Here is a 21,409-nt window from a genome sequence, read left to right on the forward strand (position 1 = left end):
AGTGATTGTCTTTATGAGACGCAGAGAAGAAATAGGCACACAAATAACACAAATAATTGAGGAATGTGACAACCACAACAGGGTTTAGAAAAAAGGAAGATACTGGTTCTGTCCTACAGTGTACAGGCCTCTCCCATGCCGTTTCAGACAGAACTTAAAAAAAAAAAACCAATAAACACATGCTGTTTGGCAATAACTAAGTCCAGGAATTTTTAAGGAAACCGTCCCAGAAAATAACTAAAAGGTCCTTTCAGTTCTGAAGCTGAAGCAGGAAAAAAAGAAAGTGGACACAGACCCATTCCAAAATTGTAGAGAATGTTCTCCACAATACTCCAAATTAAGAAATTCAGAATACAAGATAAATTCAACAATGACATTTGAAGACACAACTCACATAGTGTGAGAAGCAAAAGAGAAAAACTGCTCTTTCAGCATCCATTAAAATATTAGATATCCTTACCATACCATGTGTCAATGTTGACTAACTCAATTAGGTCAAGAGAGATGAATATGGAAGTTGACATTTACATTTCATGAATTAAAGTCATTGATAGCCTGTAAACAATTGCTCAGTTTCTGAAATAGGAATAAGCTGACTTTGCATTCCAAGAGAGAATATCATTTGGGGAAGTGAAAACTCTGGGTAAACATAGCTGTTCCATAGAAAAGTTTGCTTAATGGGGAAAAAAAAGTCATAGGCAGGCAGAATAGTGTAATTATACTGAGTATGTGTGTACTCATGTATGAATATGTATATTCATATGCAGGTATGTGTGCAAGTGTTATCACAACCAGCATTGTATGTGTGTGAACATGCCTGTGGGCTGCGTATTTTGTGTATGTGTGTGCTTGTGACTAGGTACAATGCTTTTCAGCTACACGAGCTTAGCCATCAGTTAACGATCAACACACATGAACTTACAAATAGTAACCTGATAGGAGCAAAAATAATTAAAACTTACCTAAAGTGCATTTTGAGAAGAGATTTGTCAGAAACTTATAGAGAGAAGCTTCTCTTATTAGAATGAATCTGTAAGCAAGAGATCATAAAACGGGGGCTTCTGGCAGTTCTCTGACTCACTATATTTTAATTCAATTTCTCGTTCTGAGAAGAAGGAATAAATTTACTACTTTAATTTTGTAATTGGACAAGGGAAGAGTTATTTGGTTTTATCTTATTCTTCAAATTCCCAGTTTGGCTGATTATAAAGAATAAAACAAGGGCCGTCAGTTTTTAGATTAGCTGTGGGTTATTGATGAGTAAATGAAGTTCCAGCAGTGGCTTGCATGTCTGCTTCACTTAATGGAAAGCTTTCTTAGCAAATGCTTAAGTTCTTAAGTTTCTCTCTCTCTCTCTCTCTCTCTCTCTCTCTCTCTCTCTCTCTCTATCTCTCTCCTTTTTTACTTTATTTCCCTATTGAATTTAGGACATTACATAGAATGCAATCTGCAATTTGTTCTCTCTTGTTCCTTTTTAAAGACAGTTGACACCATACAATGTTAGTTCACTAAGAGGGACACTGATAACATCCTTTTCTGATTTCTCTTTTCTTTTCTTTAATGAAAAAGGTTTTGTACAATTAAGATTATGGTTTTTTCTCTCTCTGACTTCTCCTAGATCCTCCACTGAATCCCATTCTTTGGAATCTACACCCTTTCTGCCTCTAGTTAGAAAACAAATAGCCATCTAAAAAAGCAAAATAAAATAAGATGAAGCAAAACAACCAAATTAGAATAGATCAAAACAAAAAACCAACAAACAAAAAAGGGCCACTAGAAAAGCATGAAGTACATATGTCCACACAATGCTGAAATAAAACTTGTTTTTTATGCTGTCAAGTGTTGAGAAGTTTTGTCTCCTTCTTCACTTTGCTCCTACTCATTTTCTCCTCTTCTCCCCTTTTCTCCTTCTTCATGTTCTCTCTCTCTCTCTCTCTCTCTCTCTCTCTCTCTCTCTCTCTCTCTCTCTCCCCGCTCTCTCTCTTCTCTCCCTCTTCCTCAACTTATATGCTTTATTAATGGTTTAGGATCAAACAAAGAACATAAAACACTATTTGTTTTATTGAAACTAGATATATTGGAGAAAATATGGATATATTTAATTGGTTGAAACTAATTTATAATTAATTCATCTAAGTCAATAGCTAATTGTGGGAGTTCGGGTTCTAGGAGGAGTAAGTGGATACGTGCTTTATATTCATGCTGGATGTGTTCATGATTGACAGTGTCAGTATCCAGTTATTTATGGTTGGAAACCAAAAAGAAAATTTATCCTTGGATTATATCATTATGCTAAAGACAGTAAAGAGACGCTTTAGAGAAACTAATACTGTTTTAAAATAATAAGCACCTCTTTGCCTGTCCTATGTGAATGTATTGCTGCTGGTGACAAATGGTCAGAGTCTCATAGTTCTAAGCCACCGAGCCACTAGTGACAGTTTGTCAATCCCAACAAAGAAAGCTCTGACATATAGCCAATATCAAGAGAGCTCTTTGCCCTGAAATCTAGACCTTTCGAGTATTTCCCAGAATACATTTATTGTACTGTAAATGTCTTAGCTTAGACCAAAAGCTAGCTAACAGTTCTGTGGGTAGTAATGGCCTTTAATTGATAGATACTTTAACTGTTTTTATTGTGAGAAATAGCAAGGTTCTGGGGTATAAAATAAAATCCCTTTGTAACTGAACTATAGTAGGAGTAAAGAAGCAAGCCATTTATTTTTGATGGTTTAGAAAACATACACATTGATAATGGTTTACGTGATAGTACAGGAAAAGCTATCCTTCAGGTTAGTGACATAATGATTTTTTACATATTGGATAAGAAATGCAGATTGTTGAAAAATTCATCTTTTTATTTATAATTTTTTATAAAAATGTATTTGTGATTTTAAAATAACCTAACAAACTTACTGGACAACATAGAATTATTGGCTACAAAGAAATCGTGAAATCTCTAAGGTTTGGGCTTTTGACCCAACCCAAGGCAAGGCACATTTTGGAACTCAATATTGAGTCTGATGAATCCTATGGTCTAGTACAACCAAATTCCTCTAACTTGAGCATAACTGTAACAAGTCTGGTGATGAACTGCTCAAAGGTGATTGATTAATCAAGACGATTGCCATGTTTATGAAATACGAGCTAGAAATTGATGTCTCTTTTGTTAAAAATGCGTATAACCCAATGGAAATGTAAAAGAAAATCTCTTTGGGTGTGAATAAAAATTCTGCCTCAAAGGAAGACTTTATATAATATTGTTTAATTTTATATGCTGACTTATTGACTGTAAACACCTCTTTATGATTTTAAACTCTTTGCAGTTTATGGCTGTTATGAATGGAGCAGTCCAAGAGCAATATAGTTCTATCATATGGTATATCATAATTGAGCCTTTTGAGACACTCTGTTCTGGTTTCCAATGTGGCTGAACCAGTTTGCATTTCTACTTCTAACAAATATGTCTTCTCCTTTCCATATATCCTTCTCTTTTGTTTTTTGTTTTTTGTTTTTTTGTTTTTTGGTTTTTGGTTTTTCGAGACAGGGTTTCTCTGTGTAGTTCTGGCTGTCCTGGAACTCACTCTGTAGACCAGGCTGGCCTCAAACTCAGAAATCTGCCTGTTTCTGCCTCCCAAGTGCTGGGATTAAAGGCGTGTGCCACCACCGTCCGGCTCATATATCCTTTTCTTTCTTCCTTTCTTTCTTCCTTTTTTTATTTTCTTCTTTCTTTATTTTTTTTTCTTTTTAATTAATCTTGACCATTCTGAATGGGAAAAGATGAAACCTCAAAGGAGTTTTAATTTTCATTTCAATGTTGGGTAAATATGCTGTACATTTTTTGAGTGTTTTTCAACCACTGCATTTCATCTTTTGAGAACAACCTGTGTAGTCCTATAACCTGTATAGTCCTATAACCATATTTTTTCCATGATCGCATTAACATTTAGAAATTATTTTGTTTAAAAGCAATGGTTGGATTTGCACATGTACAAAGTTGAAAAACACATTACGAGAAACTAAAGTAAATAACATTGTTTTGTGTTATTAATATCCCTTTCCAGGAAAGTACATAAACAACATACACCCCTTTCCTAAAGTTCCTAGGACAACCTGAAGCATGATACCCAAAGTTCATTCAAGACTCAGGGAAACCAGTGAGCTACTCCATTTCACAATTATATATATATTTTTCCAGACAGAGTTTCTCTGTCTAGCCCTGAATGTCCTCAGACTTGCTCTATAGATCAGGCTGGCCTCAAACACAGGGATCTTCTTCTGCCTACAAAGTGCTGGGATTATAGGAGTGAGCCACCACTTCCCAGACATTATTTGTTCTTCATGTTCAGTTATTTCTTTCTTTGTTTATTGTTGATACTATATTTCTGCCAGATGTACAGTTGTAAAGATTTTTTTTTCAGATTCTACAGGCTGCTGCTTTGCTCAAATAATGGTGTATTCTGCCTTTTTTGTTCATGAAGTCTCATGTATTAACTGTTGGCCTTAGTGCTTCCTCTATCAGAAAGCTCACTCATGTCCCAGTGAGTTTAATCTTATTTCTTGCTTTCTTTTCTATCACATAGTGTCTGATTTTGTGTATCAATTTGATACAAGTTGGAGTCCTCAGAAAGGAAAAAACCTCAGTTGAGAAATCGCCTCCATGAAATCCAGCTGTAAGACATTTTTATTTAGTGATTAATAGCGAAGGGCACAACCCATGGTGCCATCTCTGGGCTCTTATAAGAAAGCAGGCTGAGCAAGCCATGTGAAGTCAGTCAGAAAGCATCACACTACATGGCCTCTGCATCAGCACTTGCCTCAAGGTTTCGGCCTTGCTTGAGTTCCTGTCTTGACCTCCTCCAATGAGGAACTATGATTTGGAAGTGTAAGTTACCAAATAAATTCTTTCCTGCCTGACCTGCTTTTTGGTCATGCTGTTTCATCACAGCAATAGAAACCTTAACTAAGACACTGGTCTTAGGTTGAGGCATGTGATCTGCTGGAGGTGAGTTTTATGCAGGGTGGGAGAGATAGTTCTGACTTTATTCTTCTACTTGTAGCTAGCCAGTTTGACCAGAACCAGTTTTAAAGATGATCTTTTGTTTATTTGTTTCTTTGTACTTTTGGCTTCTTTGTCTAAAATCTTGAGTCTTTAGGGCTATAATTTTTTTAGGGACTTAAACTTTATTTTATAGATCCATGTGTCTGTTTTTATACCATAGTGTTTTCATTCAAACTGTATTAACTTTGTAGTAGAATTTGAGATTAATGACAGTAATACATCCAGCAGTTATTTTATTATTCAGGATTAGCTTAGATAACCTAGGTTTTTGTGTTTAGATATGAAGTTTAAGATTGCTTTTTAAAAATTTATGGGAAGAATTGTGTTGTAATTTTGATCGTTATTGCACTGAATTTGTAGATTTCTTCTGGGAGGATTTCTTCTGGCAACATTCACAATATTTATTCTACTAATCTGTGGCACAAGGGAAGTCTTTCTATCTTCTGATGTTGTCCTCAATTTTATTATGCAAAACTTTCACTTACTTGTGAAGAATTATCACAAGATATAAGTTTTTAGACTACTGGGATTATTGGTTCCCATGTTTATTTCTCAAAATGCTTGAATGTGTAAGAAGAGAAGCTACTGATTTTACCATTACTTGTGCTTGAAGATAAGCTACTGATTTTATGATAACTTGTGTCCTGCTATTTTAGAGAAAGTGTCTATTAGTTTTAGATGTTTCTTGACAGAGTCTTTAGGGTATTTTATATACAAATTCATATCATCTGTAAATAAGGATATTTTGAGTCTTCCTTTCCTATTGGCATTCACTTGATCTTCAGTTGTCTTCTTGCTGTAGCTAAAACTTCAAATACTATATTGAATAGGTTTGGAGAGAGTGGATAACCTTGTCTTTCCTGATTTTAATGAAAATGCTTTGAATTTCTCTCCATTGAAAATCATATTTACTATATATCATCTTTATTATGTTGGTGAAAGTTCCTTATTTACCTAGCCTCTTCAAGATTATTATCATAAGACATGCTGAATTCTGCTTTGAAATATATACAAAATACTTAGAAGAAGTATGTTTTATCTAACCAACCTTACATTATGCTGTTCTCTATTGCTTCTTTCAACATTTTTACTTTAAAAATACATTTTTTTTACAGAAAGAAATGTTATTGACCCTGTCATGAATTTAGAAATATACACAAAATTGAAAAATTCCAAAGACTGGTTTATCAGTAATAATTACATTGATTTTGAGACTAATTTTTCAATTATATATGTTTTTTCATATATATATATATATGATATAGATATAGATATAGATGATATAGATATAGATATAGATATAGATATAGATATCTCACAATTAAATTCTAGGCATTAGCATACAATATTTTAAGTCCCTTCCATCATTTTTACCCTGAAACAAATTTACAGATAAAAATTAAAAATGGAACTTTGAAAGAGTAGACAGACAATAAAAATGGCATATAAAAAATCTGGGTGAACTGGAGGTAAGAGACTGGCAGGACTCAATGGAGGTGACCTTAGCCAAAATGCCCAGCACTGGCGAGAGTGTTCTCAAAGAGACCACCTCCAGTAGATAGACAGGGCCTCATGTGGAACGACGTGGTTACTAACCCACAGTCAAAATTCCTGACCCAGAATTGTTACTGTCTAAAGAACTGCAGAAACAAAAATGGAGAAGAGACTGAAGGAAAGGCAGTCCAATGACCAGCCGAATTTGGGATCCATGTCATGAGGAATATCAAGGCCTGATACTACTATGTTATGGTATGCTTACAGCCAGGAGCCTGGCATGACTGTTCTTTGAGAAGCCCTACCAGCAGCTGACTGAGGCAGAAGTGGATACACCCTAACACTGGACTGAAGTCAGGGACCCCTATGGTTGAATTAGGCAAAGGATTGAAGAAGCTGAAAGGGAGAGAGACCCCAGAGGAAGAACAGCAGTCTCAACTAACCCAGACCCTAGAGAACTCCCAAAGACTGAGCCACCAACCAATATCATACAGGGGCTAGCCTGAGGCCCATGGCATGCATATATGTAGCAAAGGTTTGCCTGGTCTGGTAGAACATGTGTTTAATTCTGGGGAGATTTCAGGCCCCAGGTAAGGAGGAGGCCTAATGTCCGGGGAGCACCCTCTCTAGGAGGGAAGGGGAAAGAGGAATGGGATGAGGAACTATAGGAGGGGGGAATGAGGGGAAGGCAAGGATTGAAATGTAAATAAATAAAATAATAAAATAAATCTAGGTCAAGTTAGAAATGGATTAAAATGGTTTTAGGTGTAATAGAGTGAGCAGGGAAGGAGTACATTCTTTAGAGGACCATCAAACAGTAACAGAGACTATAGGTGTCCTAAATCACTTCAAAATATTGCTACATGCAATACAAAGTAAAACGCTAAGAAATAAATCCTTTCAATTCACATCAAATTTCACAATGGAAAAGCAAATTGAACATAAAAAGAAATAATAGAAAAAAAGAAACATAAATGCCCAAGGAAGAACATCAAAAGGTAAAAATAGGCTGTGTGTAGAACACTGTAGGCTGACAGAGTTACTGAACTGGTACATTTATCTTGTGTGTTGATCACATACATTTAAATTTCTAAATAGATATTCCCCATAATCCATTCAGAAATACATTTCTTGCTGGTTTTGCCTCCCATAGATACTATTTTATACTGAAAGTGGTCCTTAGGAGGCTATGAATAATTGAAAAGGAAAGATAAGGCATGCAGTAAAAAAGGAAAGGCCAGCTTTGAGAAATATTTTTTACAATGCCAAATAAGAAACACATCAATGGACTCGTGATGTTCCATTTGTGGTATTATCTGAGAGCAAGTGTTCTTCATGTCTTTGTAGAGTAGAAACAAACTCGTCATTTGTGGCATTACTAAGAAGCGTATACAAGTAAAATACATCAAAAGAAGGACCAGGCCATCCAAAGACACATTGTAGGACGTCATATACTTCATCTGCTCACTTAAACATACAGATGGGGTTTGGGTAGGAGAAAGAGACATTGCTTGTTTATCATTGTCATGATAAATATTCGTCATGATAACTATTTGGCCAAATTGTTCATGTTAAGGTTTTCTTTCATTTTGGCATTTAAGATTAAAGAAAAACTATTTACATTGGCTATAGTGTGATCACAGTAGCAATTGTGAAAATAGGAAATGAAAAATGAGGGTTTACAAAGTGAAAACATGTGCTCACTATTATATTAGATATTGTTGCTCTTCCCAGAATACATGTGTTGATATCTACTGCTCAGGATTTTTTATTTATAAATAATTCAATTATGATAGCAAGTCATTATGAATTGGATTAATCCCTCTTACAAAGGGAAAAGTATTAGCTTACTCTTCACCAGCATACTGGAACATAACAACAGCTTAACATGAAAACAAAAAGCTACCTCATCAGACCAGGCTCCCCTCTCATTTTAATTGCTCGCTCTACAGTACTGTGAGGATTATAATTCTGTGATGTATACCCTGTCTAGTCTCTGTTAGATTAGTATAGAAGCCTGAAAGAACATGACAATGCATGGCGAAGGTCAACTGGTTATAAATGTATGCTGTATATCATTATGTCATGTACTTTTATAAACACATTCATAGGATCTTATAAAAATTCTAAAAAACTAAAGCCAAACTCTGATTTTGTCTCTTCTATAGACTGGTTGTCCTCGTACAACTTTGTAAGTACAGATTCTGTTCATGGATTCCAAAATGTATATTTAGTACATGTGTCATTTGTCTCAGCTAATCTAGTATTTAAAGTCGCTGTGCATATTCTTGCTCTCTTTCTATGCTAACGATGCAATGGAAAAAAATGAGACTGTCCTTATATCATCAATTGTCCTCCAAGTACTGAAACAAATAACGTAACTACTTCCTGTGTCGTTTTTATGCATTTTACCAACAATAACTGAGGAAGAAGATTGGCACTTGTTTAAGAAGCTGTGAGTCACTCATAATGTAAAAATTCATGCAGAAAACACATGGAGACTTATCCTGTACTAGAAAACAGATGACATCATCAAAAATAGTTTCAGGTGCTTTGTTTTTATAAATAATTTTAAACATCTGGAATGATATTATCTAGTGTATAAATGAACAATTTCTTTTGATAGTCACAATCAAAAGCATATATATATAAAATCGTCAAGAAATTTTCATTTTTAACTTCTATAAAAGGGGCATTGCATCGCAACTACAAATTAGTTCACCAAAGACCTTATCAATGAACACAAAGAAACACAATTATATTTCCAGAAGCACTGACTATTTCTCTAAATTGCAGTCATCAGAAGAACCAGCTGCAATGATCCTCCTTTAGATTTTGGCTGCAGGCAGATAAAGGGTTAGAAGTACTTTTGGGAAAGGGATTCAGGAAAATGAAATGAGGTAACTAATTATTGTATTAAGTTCGTGTAGCTTGAGGGGGAAAGTCATTTGTGAAGAGCATATATCCCACTAAAAACCTGTGCTCTGTAAGTTTAAAAGACATCATAACCGTAAACCTGCTATGTCCGTTCCTGGTTTATTTAATGAATTTATTGCTAACTTCATTATATTATCCATCATTCATTGAGACTGAAGTACCTATCTATTATGTTCTTTCTGGGGCCCCCTGTATTGATACTTTAGGGATCTGAACTTCTTACATTCTTCAAAGTTTCTAGAAAAAACTTGGTAAAATTTTGTTCCAAGCCTCAACTGACAGGATCTAATTTTGCATTTGTTCTTTAGCCAGCCCCAGGAGACATATTAAAAATGATACAACAGCAACAAAAGTACACTCAAATGACTCTGATAGATACTCACCTGTTCTGTCTTTGAAGTCTCGATTCTGGGATTCCAGAGGATAATTTTTACCTCATAAAAAGCAACATGTGTTATGTGCTACTGTTTGTAAGTGTTTGCTCATGAATAAGAAACAATGAAAATAATTGCTGTCCATCCCTTCATTTGGGCATCTGCATTCCATACGTACACACACACACCAGCACAAATAATAATTCTGTGGATTTCTCTTTTCTCAGATTTTTTTTATTTTGTTCAGTGTTCTTTTTCATAAGACTGTGCCTGTGTCATATGTTAACCATTCTGTCTAAGCCTAATTTATTTAAATTCTTATATAAATTAAAAGGCTTACTTTACAAAGGCACTTGTATTCTAAATTGTACGAAAAAACAAATACGACTAGTTTAGTTTAGGGTTGTATTAGTTCAATATTAAAGCCTAGAAACATATAGGCACTTTTAGATATATTTTCATCTATGTTCTCTTTGTTGATTTGTTGGTAACTATACTTGAACATTTCTTTTTGCCCTTTTTAGTTTATTTTTTCTTTGAGGGAGGATATGATACTGCTAGCACAGTCTGTGAGGATTACAAGGGTCTGCTTGGCAAAGGCACATGGAGGAACTTTTCAAAGTGTTCCTCTCGTCAGTAGTATCACAGACAGTCACAAGATGTTATGAAGGATTCACTAATAATGTCTGGATGAAGTGGAATAGGCTTGATACTTTATAGATACCACGTACCCCATTTATCTGTGTTAACTGGCTGAATCTTTTGTGCCTGGCTAGTGCATAATTAACATGTCACTATAAAACTCTTCAGCATTTGGAAGAATAAATTCACATTCCATTAAATAAGGATCATCACCACTTTAATGGTCTGCATGTTGCATTTTAATAGCCATATAAGTAACCAGAAAATTAAATAGGTCTTTTATCTAATACGCATTTTCACATTTAAGAGTGCTCCTTGCAAAAGATAACTGGGTTGGCTGCAACTGATCAGGGTCCATTAATGTGAGATTGCTTGTGAAGTATTACATTTTCTAATACCCGGTGTGTAGAAATGTTATGCAAATTATTTGTAAATGTGAAATCCTCAAGAGCAAAACCGCATTAGCTGTTCCTATTGCGAAGGTACGCTCAATAATTCACAACCATCGATAGCCGAACTGAAAATAAATTGTTTCTCTGCAGTTGCAAACTGCTGTAGAAATGGAAACAGCGCCATCTTCTGGATTTCAGGCGCTCAGAGCGGCTCATAAACTGCTGGTTACTGCTTTCTTTGGTCAAAATTCCAATTGATATTCAAAGTTGCATGTGGACATTGTCATAAAACACTTGACTTTTTAAAAATTCTAAAACATGAAGGTGTATATAATTTCTATCTAAGCTATGCATGAGTAAAAGATAAGCATTTTTAAGGTTTAAATTTTTTATATTATTTCAGGTAACATCTCCCAGAATAATAAAGGTGATTTTTGACCTACATTATTTTAGTTCTTCATGGCCATTGCAAATTTATGAAAGAATCAAAGTGGTAAAAATGCTCAATAAATAAAATGATCATTTTGGGAGTCAGTAAAACAAAAATGTATTTAACATCTATAAATACACCCACTGTGCTCCACTGAAATGTAAAATGAATGAATAAATAAATTTATTTCAAAAAAAGAAACACAAACATAGGAATTTGGCAAATATGTAACTTCCATAGATAAGAACATAATCATCTTTTCTCACTAATCATCAGCTCTGAGGTGACAAGCAATTCAAATGTCACTTTCCTCTACTATCATCATAATCATAGCTGAAATATGAACCTCATGAATATGTCTTGTCAATACAAGTAGTACATTTGAGATACTTTTATTATTTCTGAAATGAGAAAATCAGAAATTTTAGGGACAACAGAAAAAGAAACAAGAGAGGAGGTCTGTTAAGCTGTTGTGAGAATATTGAAGGAGATAAAGTTTTTCTACCATGTCCTTCATATAAATCTTCCTCACCTCCTCCTTCATTCTACTATGTGGCCCTCTAACTTTCTATTCCTCTTCTCCAGTCGTCAGTCCTAACAGTACTTGCCTCTGAGGGTTACTTGGTATGCACAGTGACATGAGTCTCCACAGTTATTGAAATTAAACAGTAAACTTTAGGCCCATCTAACCCCTAGATTCTGCTCTGCGTGTGCTGACTAATCCAGGCTAATTACTGATCAATCATCAAATCCTAATATGTTCACATAAGACTCTAAACTTGATTCTTTCTCAAAAAATTCATTTATTTATATATATGAGTACACTATTGCTATCTTAAGACACACCAGAAGAGGGCAACAGATCCCATTGCAGATGGTTGTGAGCCACCATGTGGTTGCTGGGAATTGAACTCAGGACCTCTGGAAGAGCATTCAGTGTTCTTAACTGCTGAGCCATCTCTCCAGCCCCCTAAACTTGATTGTTAATCTCCTTGCTGTTTTCCTCTAATGCTTAATTTTTAACCAGTTTGTAACTATAGAAATCCCCAATCCACTCCGTGATATCAAAAGTTGGATTTAGCATTCTTTTTTCCCTTCTCTTTCTTCAAAAAAAAAATGTTTTAGATGAAGGTATACAGTCAGATTAGAGATCTCTTCAGGGTTAAGAATTCATGCTATTTAATAGAAGGCACACATTTGAATATTGATAAAAGCAAAGCAAAGCATGAAAACATCAGGTGTAAATTCACCCAATATAAGGAAATGTCAACTAAAACTATACTAAAACTATTTGGAACACAATTTCCCCCCCCCTCACCGCTTCCCCCCCTTCCTCTTTCTTCTACTCCATTTCTCCTCCTCCTTCTCCTTCTCCTGCTTCTCAGGATTATCATTCACATCTCCTGTCCTAGCTTTTGATTTACCTATGACTTTGATTTTTCTCTTGCCAGTATATTTTCTTTAATCGTATCTATCCATCTCTCTCCTTGTTCCTTTTTTCTTCTTCCCCTATTTATTTTTTCAACATACACATGTATTTCTAGTGATTATTTAAACAATTTATATTGCTTCCACTAAAAAGTCAGCAAAATCATATTTATGTCACATATTCACTTTATCTATACTGTCTATTTAAAATATAAAGCAAACTTGATGTTATTATGTTTTAGTCTATAAAGGTTGAAGAGTTGATCTTGAAACCATGGTTCTGAAGTGATTGCTGCCTGATACCTTTATGAGCCTGAATGAGTAATGCAGAAGAATGATATTCATTATTAAATAATAATAATTTGAGCATATTAACAAAAATTTTGAAGTTTCCATATTGTTTATAATATATTCTCTACAGACATAACACATTTATAACTTTGCTGAACACTGTCAACTTTTTCTCATTCACACATTTGGTAATTTAACAAATCAGAAAGCCAAGTTCTGACTTTACTAGGTTGCTGATACACATTTATGTACATTGTAATGTTCTCTGCTGCAGTTCATCTGTGGTGTGTCTCCACCAAAGAACAATTTGAGTCTTATTACAATGTATACTGTTCTAGACAAGCATTAAGAATATCTCTATCCCCGCCTTTGCAAGATTAGAATTGCCACAGCCCTTCTATACTTAGAGAAGGGAGGAGAGGTCAGGGGCATCCCTGCTTACACACTGAAGGCCTAAAATCAGCCATAGGCCTAAAATCAGGAATAGGCCTGTCATACGTGTATACTAACACCAAGTCTTGGGTCTCTGTGGAAAAACATTGAAACAGATGGCTATAAGCTAATGTAAACAGGCAGCTTTTGTGGAAATTTACAAGCCTGAGTAGTCATAGACCTTGTAAATAGGTAGCCTTGGCAGACAATACCAACTTAGATAAGGACAAGTGAGTCATAGGCAGAGTCATAGTGACTTGTCCCCTGAACCTTCACCCAGCCAATACCCTGTTCTGAAAGATATCTGTATTCCCCCTGAACACCCACACTCCAGTGTCATTCCCTTCCCCACATCCTGCCTTTCTGTGTTTATAACCCCTGTGTGAATGAATTACGATTTGAGAAAAAATAAATTATTTTTTTAAAAAAAAGAATGTTTAAAAATACCATGCAACTTTTATCACTATTGCTCTGTCTAACAGCTTGAGGTCAGGGATGGTGATTCCCCTAGAAGTTCTTTTATTGTTGAGAACGGATTTCACTATCCTGGATTTTTTGTTATTCCAGATGCATTTGAGAATTGCTCTTCCTATCTCTGTGAAGAATTGAGTTAGAATTTTGATGGTGATTGCATTGAATCTATAGATTGCTTTTGGTAAGATGGCCATTTTTACTATGTTAATCTTGAAGATCCATGAACATGAGAGATCTTTCCATCTTCTGAGGTCTTCTTCAATTTCTTTCTTCAGAGACTTAAAATCTTGTCATAAAGATCTTTCACTTGCTTGGTTAGAGTCACACCAAGATATTTTATATTATTTGAGACTCTTGTGAAGGGTGTCATTTCCTTAATGTCTTTGTCAGCCCATTGATCCTTTGAATAGAGGAAAGTACTGATTTGTTTGAGTTAATTTTAACTATTTTAAAATAAGATTTATTTATTTTATGTTTATGTGTACAATGCAGCTGTCAAACACACCAGAAAAGGGCATCAGATCCCATTACAGATGGTTGTGAGTAACCATGTGGTTGATGGGAATTGAACTCAGGATCTATGAAACAGCAATCAGTGTTCTTAACTTCTGAGCCATCTCTCCAGGCTGACCTTCAGTTAATTTTATATCCATCCACTTTGCTGAAGTTGATTATCAGCTGTAGGAGTTCTCTGGTGGAATTTGTGGGAGTCTCTTATGTATACTAACATATGATTAAAAAATGGTGATATCTTTACTTCTTCCATCCTAATTTGTATCCCTTTGATCTCCTTTGTTTAATTGCTCTGGCTATAACTTGGAGTTCTATATTGAATAAATAGGAAGAGAGTGGGCAGCACTGTCTAGTCCCTGATTTTAGTTGGATTGCTTTAATTTTCTCTCCATTTAGTTTGATTTTGGCTATTGGTTTGTTGTATGTTGTTTAAAAATTATTAGAACTTTTAAAAATGAATACATTTTGCAGTGTCTGAATATTATTCTAGTTGGAGCAAGTTGACTCTTTAGATACTGGTCTGATTAAGAACAGGTAAAGAGCTCACATCAGCCTCTTGTCTTCTACCTGTTCCCCTTGTCCTTCAATATGAATGGTAAGCAGAAGATAGATCCATGCTGTTGCCATGCTCTTGAAAGAGAAAATCTTTGTGTTAAATATATGTTTTCCATTCATAACTTTCCCAGCCTCTAGTATTTTTGCATACAAACAACCTATAGACTAAGCCTTTTATTATGGTTACTCTAATCAACTGTGCTTTCTAAGTTAGAAACATTCAGTACTGTGGCAAATTATTTACACCACATTGGTATAATGAAAATAAGTTATTTAAGAAAGAATATAGTGATAAAAATCCAAGAAGCAGTAAACAATTATGGATTTTAAATATTTACTCTAACCTTTAGTGACCCTCTTATGATTTATCTCTAGTACTTCTGATTGTACTTATAGAGTACCCAAATTCCTAAGGTAGAAATTATCTCTCCGAAGCTGACAGAAATTGTGTCTCACCTGTGGGATCATTAACCTTATAGCTCTGCAAATAGTATTGTTTTCAAAAAATATTGGGAACTTTGCAAAATCTATAAAAATATCAAATTTCTTCCTATAAAGGAATTCTGAACAAATTAAGAATATAAGGAAAATATTTGCATGGGAGACAAAGTCATTCTTGATAATAATAACCAAGTAGAAATGTTGATAAGTAGAATCATTTATTATTTTTAAAATTTTGTTATTTTTATGAGTATACAAAACACTTACTTTCATTTCGATGCCATTTTGCACTCTTTTGGATTTACTAATGTCAAAACACTTTTTCCAAGTTCTGCTTCCTCAATATGCTTCTGCCCCATCAATCTTCCTTCAACTCTCATGTCATATTTATTATAATACTCATTCCTATTGCTTAACCCCCCCTCACCTCCCCATTCTCCTTTTCTGGGAATACGAATACTTACAAATAGAAATTAGAATCTATGATCTACACATGAAAATGAACATGTGGCATTTGCATTTTTTAACTCTGCATGTTTCACTTACTATAATTCCTGCATTCATTTATCTTCTAAATTTCTTGACTTTTATTATTATGAAGTAAAATCCCATCATATATATGTAATATGTTTTCACTATCCTGTCTCTGTCTTGCTGAAAATTAAGTCTGATGTTGTTTCCTTTCTATTCTAAACCACGTGTTTGCTTCCTAAATTCAATAATGCAAAGAAAAAATTCTCTAGGTGATTGAGAGCTCTCCCGGAAACATTTGGTCTGCTATAGTTGATTAGTTAGTGGATCATTTAAAAATTCTCTCTTGCTTTACTACCAGATATAGTCTAAAATTATTATTTTTAGGAAGTACTTTCTAATATTATTTATTCTTTAGTCATTTACATATTTACAACACAGCATGATAACATTTACCCCTATTTCTTGTTTTTGAAATTATTTTATCCCAACCCAGAGTTTCTACCCCACTTTTGACCATTTAGTTCCAGGATAAAAGACATACAACATTTATACTTACAGTAACCTTAAATACTGCAAGAGCTGGGCAGAAACCTACCCTCTACCTATGTTTCTATCGATAACCTCAAGTTCTTACTTGGTATATTTCATCTGGGCCACTCTCAATTCCAATTGGCTAGCTCTCAGGGCCACATTTTTATGACTCCTAACCCATGGCAGCTCCTCTTCTCCCCTCTTGTACCTTTTTCTTCTTCTTCTGGTCTTCTCTGACCCCAAGCCCATGAAACCTAAACCCCACCTGTGTCTCCTCCGTTCAGCTATACGTTGTTGACATCTTCATTTACCAATCAGAAATCGTTTGGGATCGCGTCATTTTGGATCTATGTGTGGACTCTCTCTTCTCTGGGACAACCAGTCTAGAGGGCCCACTATTAGCTTTAGAATAGAAGCAGTATCAGGCGAACAAACTACAACTCCCCCCTTTTCTCCAACTGAAAGGGCTCTTTCTCTTGTATAACAAGCAATACACAGTAGGAAGTACTACGATAATTATATAGTATGAATTATATTTAAAACTCCCTCAATTAGATCTCACTGGCACACATGGCTGCTTTCTTCTACAAACTAACCTAACCTTCATCGTTAGAGACTAAAGGTGTGTACTAAGTGTGCGTCTGTTTTACAGCCGGATTATACTGGGATCCAGGGAAGTTTGTGTTCTGGCTGGATCTTATAAAGCTAGAAGGTCTTCGGATGTGACCCATTGCCAGAAGAGCCATGTTGCTGGATTAAGTTTTCTCAAGAGATATTTATCTACAGTTATCACAATTTACAGTACATTTCTGTGGATCTAAATTTTTGTCAGAAGTGTCAATCTTTCTACTTGTCTATTTTTTATTTATTATTTTATAATATGGAAAATAATTTTTGAATAGCTGTGTGTTGTGGGAAATATTAAAAAAAACAACCCTTGCTATCACCAGCAAGGCACTAGCGGGCTGGCCATACAGACACTGGTGGGCATGTCCGGCAGGCCTGTTCTCAACTGGTGTAGACTCTCTGACTCAGTGCTCAAAAATCTCTCCACCCAGCTCAGTTAGTTCCCACCAGCAAATCACTATCATGCCAGCCTCACACTTCAAAATTCTCATGACCTTTTGTGGTGCACTTCTTGCAAACCCACGCTTTGACACCGTACCTTTCTCTCTGGAACCCGGCTGAGCTGCTGTGTGAAGGAAAACACCACATAAACTTAGTTCAGAATCAGTAGCAGTCAGTCGCTGAGCACAACTAGAATACTAATTTTGTAAGCCGTATTAAATCTAAATCCTCAGGTGGCAAATCCTGGTGTATCTAAACCGGGGATCACTTGTAACTACGTCTTGTCCTCCCGCTGTCCCTATCCAAGACCACCTATATCTCTCCTTTTCTTCCTCACTCTGACTCAGAAGTCCGCCCACTCACCTAGTGATTGATTTCTTTATTCGTTAGAAGGGTCACATGAAGTCCTGAGTACTTGATTCACTCCTCATCTCAGACAGCCCCTCTTAGAAAAGCTGAATTAACATCTAAGTACAGACAGCACCAGGGCTATCTAACAGCTGTACCATAAACTTCTTTGGTATAATTTATTTTCTTTTTTTTTTTTTTAATTTTTTTATTGGATGTTTTATTTACATTTCATATGTTGTCCCCTTACCCCATCCCCCACCCACCCAGGAACCCCCAATCCCCTCACACCTCCTCCTTCTTCTTTGTGGATGTAACCTCTATCTACCCCCCCACTCCCACCTCCCCACCCTCAAAACTCCCACCCCCTGGGGCGTCCAGCCTTCATGAGGTCAAGGATCTCATCTTCCACCTGTGCCCAGCAGGGCCCTCCACTCTTATATATTCAGCTAAGGCCCTGGATCCCTCCATAAGTGCTCCCAGGCTGGTGGTTTAGACCCTGGGAGCTGTGGTTGGTTGGTATTGTTGCTCTCCTCATGGGGCCACAAATCCTTTCAGCTCCTTCAGTCTTCACTCTAACTCCTCCATTGAGAACCCCATGATCACTTCAATGGCTAGTTGTGAGCATCTGCCTCTGAATATGTCAGACTCTTGAAGACCTCTGAGGAGACATCCATATCAGGCTCTTATCAGCATGCACTTCCTGACTTCCACATCAGCATCTACCTTTGGTGACTGCACATGGGATGGATACTCAGGTGGAAAGGTCTTCAGACGGCCCCTCCTTCAGTTTTTGTCCCTCGCTTTGTCTCCATATTTGCTCCCTTGAGTATTTTGTTGCTCCTTCTAAGAAGGACTGAATCACCCCCACTTGGTCTTCATTCTTTATGGACTTCATGTGGCCTGTGAGTTGCATCTTGGGCATTTTAAGGTTCTGGGCTAATATCCAATAATCAGTGAGTGAATACCATGTGTGTTCTTTTGTGATTGGCTTACCTCACTCAGTATGATAATTTCTAGTTCCATCCATTTACCTAGGAACCTCTCAAATTCATTGTTTTTAATAGCTGAGTAATACTCCATTGTGTAAATATACCACATTTTTTTAATCCATTCCTCAGTTGAAGGACATCTGGGTTCTTTCCAGCTCCTGGCTATTATAAATAAGGCTGCTATGAACATAGTTGAGCATATGTCCTTATTATATGTTCGAGCACCTTCTGGGTATATGCCTAGGAGTGGTATAGCTGGATCCTCGGGTAATGCTATGTCCAATTTTCTGAGGAACCGCCACACTGATTTCCAAAGTGGTTGCACCATCTTGCAGTCCCACCAACAATGGAGGAGTGTTCCTCTTTCTCCACACCCTCGCCAGCATCTACTATCACCTGAGTTTTTAATCTTAGCCATTCTGACTGGTGTGAGATGGAATCTCAGGGTTGTTTTGATTTGCATTTCCCTGACGACTAAGGATGCTGAACATTTCTTTAGATGCTTCTCGGCCATTCGAGTTTCTTCCGTTGAAAATTCTTTGTTAAGCTCTATACCCCATTTTTTAATAGGGTAATTTGGTTGTCTGGAGTCTAATTTCTTGAGTTCTTTGTATATATTGGATATTAGCCCTCTATCAGATGAAGGATTGGTAAAGATCTTTTCCCAATTTGTTGGTTGTCGTTTTGTCCTATTGACAGTGTCCTTTGCCTTACAGAAACTTTGCAATTTTATGAAGTCCCATTTGTCAATTCTCGATCTTAGAGCATGTGCCATTGGAGTTCTGTTCAGGAACTTTTCCCCTGTGCCCAAGTATTCGAGGCTTTTCCCCACCTTCTCTTCTATTAGTTTCAGTGTATCTGGTTTTATGTGGAGGTCCTTTATCCACTTAGATTTGAGCTTTGTACAAGGGGATAAGAATGGATCAATTTTCATTCTTCTACATGTTGTCCTCCAGTTGAACCAGCACCATTTGTTGAAAATGCTGTCCTTTTTCCACTGGACAGTTTTAGCTCCTTTGTCAAAGATCAAGTGACCATAGGAGTGTGGGTTCATTTCTGGGTCTTCAATTCTATTCCATTGATCTTCCTGCCTGTCTCTGTACCAATACCAGGTAGTTTTTATCACTATTGCTCTGTAGTACAGCTTGAGGTCAGGGATGGTGATTCCTCCCAAAGTTCTTTTATTGTTGAGAATAGTTTTCGCTATCCTAGGTTTTTTGTTATTCCATATGAATTTGAGAATTTCCTTTTCTAACTCTGTGAAGAATTGAGTTGGGATTTTAATGGGGATTGCATTGAATCTGTAGATTGCTTTTGGCAAGATGGCCATTTTTATTATATTAATCCTGCCAATCCATGAGCATGGGAGATCTTTCCATCTTCTGAGATCTTCTTCGATTTCTTTCTTCAGAGACTTGAAGTTCTTGTCATACAGGTCTTTCACTTGCTTGGTTAGATTCACACCAAGGTATTTTATATTATTTGCAACTATTGTGAAGGGTGTCATTTCCCTAATTTCTTTTTCAGTCTGTTTATCTTTCATGTAGAGGAAGGCTACTGATTTGTTTGAGTTGATTTTATAACCAGCCACTTTGCTGAAGTTGTTTATCAGGTTTAGGAGTTCTCTGGTGGAAGTTTGGGGGTCACTTAAGTATACTATCATATCATCTGCAAATAGCGATATTTTGACTTCTTCCTTTCCTATTTGTATCCCTTTGACTTCTTTTTGTTGTCTAATTGCTCTGGCTAAGACTTCCAGTACTATATTGAATAGGTAGGGGGAGAGTGGGCAGCCTTGTCTAGTCCCTGATCTTAGTGGGATTGCTTCAAGTTTCTCTCCATTTAGCTTGATGTTGGCTACTGGTTTGCTGTAAATTGCTTTTACTATGTTTAGGTAGGGGCCTTGAATTCCTGATCTTTCCAAGACTTTTATCATGAAGGGATGTTGAATTTTGTCAAATGCTTTCTCAGCATCTAGTGAGATGATCATGTGGTTTTTTTCTTTAAGTTTGTTTATATAGTGGATTACATTGATGGATTTCCGAATATTGAACCATCCCTACATTCCTGGGATAAAACCTACTTGATCATGATGGATGATTGTTTTGATGTGGTCTTGGATTCGGTTTGCTAGAATTTTATTGAGTATTTTTGCATCGATGTTCATAAGGGAGATTGGTCTGAAGTTCTCTTTCTTTGTCGGGTCCTTGTGGGGTTTGGGTATGAGTGTAATTGTAGCTTCATAGAACGAATTGGGTAGTGTTCCTTCTGTCTCTATTTTGTGGAATAGTTTGAAGAGAATTGGTATTAGGTCTTCCTTGAAGGTCTGATAGAATTCAGCACTAAAACCATCTGGTCCTGGGCTTTTTTTAGTGGGGAGGCTTTTGATGACTGCTGCTATTTCCTGAGGGGTTATGGGACTATTTAGATGGTTTATCTGCTCCTGGTTTAACTTCGGTACCTGGTATCTGTCTAGGAAATTGTCCATTTCATCCAGGTTTTCCAGTTTTGTTGAGTATAGGCCTTTGTAGTAA

Source organism: Grammomys surdaster, unplaced genomic scaffold, assembly GCF_004785775.1.
Source record: "Grammomys surdaster isolate TR1022 unplaced genomic scaffold, NIH_TR_1.0 174, whole genome shotgun sequence".
Classification (NCBI taxonomy): domain Eukaryota; kingdom Metazoa; phylum Chordata; class Mammalia; order Rodentia; family Muridae; genus Grammomys; species Grammomys surdaster.